The sequence below is a fragment of the Penaeus monodon genome, chromosome 29 (assembly GCF_015228065.2).
Source record: "Penaeus monodon isolate SGIC_2016 chromosome 29, NSTDA_Pmon_1, whole genome shotgun sequence".
In the NCBI taxonomy this organism is placed as follows: Eukaryota; Metazoa; Arthropoda; class Malacostraca; order Decapoda; family Penaeidae; genus Penaeus; species Penaeus monodon.
In genome coordinates this window covers 33472623-33474774 of record NC_051414.1, presented here as the reverse complement: position 1 = coordinate 33474774, position 2152 = coordinate 33472623, and positions in this window count along the sequence as shown.

Here is a 2152-nt window from a genome sequence, read left to right as displayed (position 1 = left end):
GTGTCTGTTTGTTAATACCAGTACCAGTGCTTACTGACTTGTTAATTCAGTGATGTTAGAATAATTCTGTGGCTTGTACAAAAAATATAGGAATAATGTTAATATTTAATTTGCAACAACACATTGCCATGTTTATTCCTGCCTTCACTATCTATTGAAAAGCTGTGTCCAAGATACACAAATAATCTTTTAATGATGAATATAATGAATTACCCATTGTGGCAATGTTCCAGAATAAGTGATAAATTAACACAAGTGCATTTTTACCCAAGAACAATCTTGAAGCAATAAATTTTTAATGTAATGTAGTCCAGTTTTGCTAAAGATATATGATGAATTGAACTAATGTAAACTCTTAATACAAAGCAGGTTGTAATGTTATTTCTCAATCACAACAGAATTGTAACCTACAATATTTTGTCATCAGAAAATAAGTAAATATATTATACAGTACAACTAACATTTGCTGGTGAAATATGTTAGTAACCACTTATTCAGATGTAACAAGTGGAGTTTTACTGATCAGATGACAAATTCTTTACCACAGTTTCTATAATCTTTGTGTGAAGTAATTCCTTGAAACTGGACAATGGATTTACTGTTGCATATTTGAAGTTCAGAAAAGCCTACTTCTTGCATGAGGATGTGCAGTGAAGTAGATTATGCTACTTTGCATCCAGTAAATACATTTCCAGTGTTTAATAAAACTGAATAATTCACTGTCCAATTGGAGTGTCTTCATCAATTGTGTTCGAAAGCTTTGGTAACTAGATAAATGTACAGATACACTATAGATTTTCCAGCAACTGATGGTTTGATATCCCTTGTAGCCTAGACATAATTAGGAGTGGAAACAATTTACAGTGAATGCCAGATTGGTTCATTGGGCAGCCATGTGGCATGTTCAGTTGTTAACAGAAGACAGCAGTGGCTGAATCAGTTCCATTGAGTTTGTACAAGTCCTAGCATACTTGTCATGGCTTCTAAGCAAAGCAGAACTGTCTGACATTAAGTATAAAACAGTCCTTGTCACTGTGAGAAAAATGGAAGTGTTCAGAAAAATCAGCTGCTGATTAAAGGCAAAATCTGTGCCAGACTGTTATTGAATTATTGTGACCTCTTGATCTAACAAAATAAATAATCCTGAAAGGGTCAGGAACCAAGGGTCCTGGAAAATCAGTTGTTTATCTGTATTATTAGTAGAATGCATGGTGATTAAAAAATGTGCATTAGAGCATTTCTGTACATCTATGTTGTCACAGTGGTGTAATGTGTAAAAACATTGAAAACTGTACTTATCTATTTAGTCAAGTGGTTCCCTAGTCCCAAAACCCCAGGGACTCTGCAAAAGTGGAATTGGGGACCATGATATCTGTTCAAAATTTATGTATGAGTACTCATGACAAGGCTGCTAGAAAAAAATAAGATTTTTAGTTTGATTTCTAAATACTGAGATACATTTAACTGAATACTATGAAACTAGGAAATTGAATTTCTTGTTTTTTATAAAAATGGCATCCAAAGAAAAATTAGATTTAACAAAGGAGATATTTAGTAGTGAAAAGCTTGGGAACCACTAATATAGTCATAGTTGTATAACTCCCTTAAGTTTGCCCTTTTAGTAAGTAATTACTTCTTAGTTTCATTAGTTTCACTTAAAAACAACAGGAACTTCTTCAGAGTCTCCTGCATGTTTGATATTAACTGACTTACACCTTCAGATAAGTTGGTTCTCTGTGATAAAACAAACAAAAAAAATATATTTTTCAGTTTGGTCGATTATCTAAAATGTGTCAACAGTTAAGGTTATTTACAGCAGTGACTATTCATTTGCCACCATATGCATTGCCTGTATTTTAGCTTTGGGATAATTGAAGCTAAGCATTCCTCACTGTCAAGAATACTCCTTTAATTCTGCTCAACCACCAGTTTATCTCCTGCAATGAACACACAAAAGGCACTTCCATATAACCTTCCATTTCATTATAAACACAACCTTTGTTTAATTAGAACCATTGCAATGGGATTGGTTGTATGCATATTCTTAGAGCTGCAGTTATAATATAGGCATTTTATGTCACAGTTATTTGCCAACTTTGAACATGTCATATCTTACTGATTTTCAGTAGTTTGTGTGGCTGTGGATTTCAAT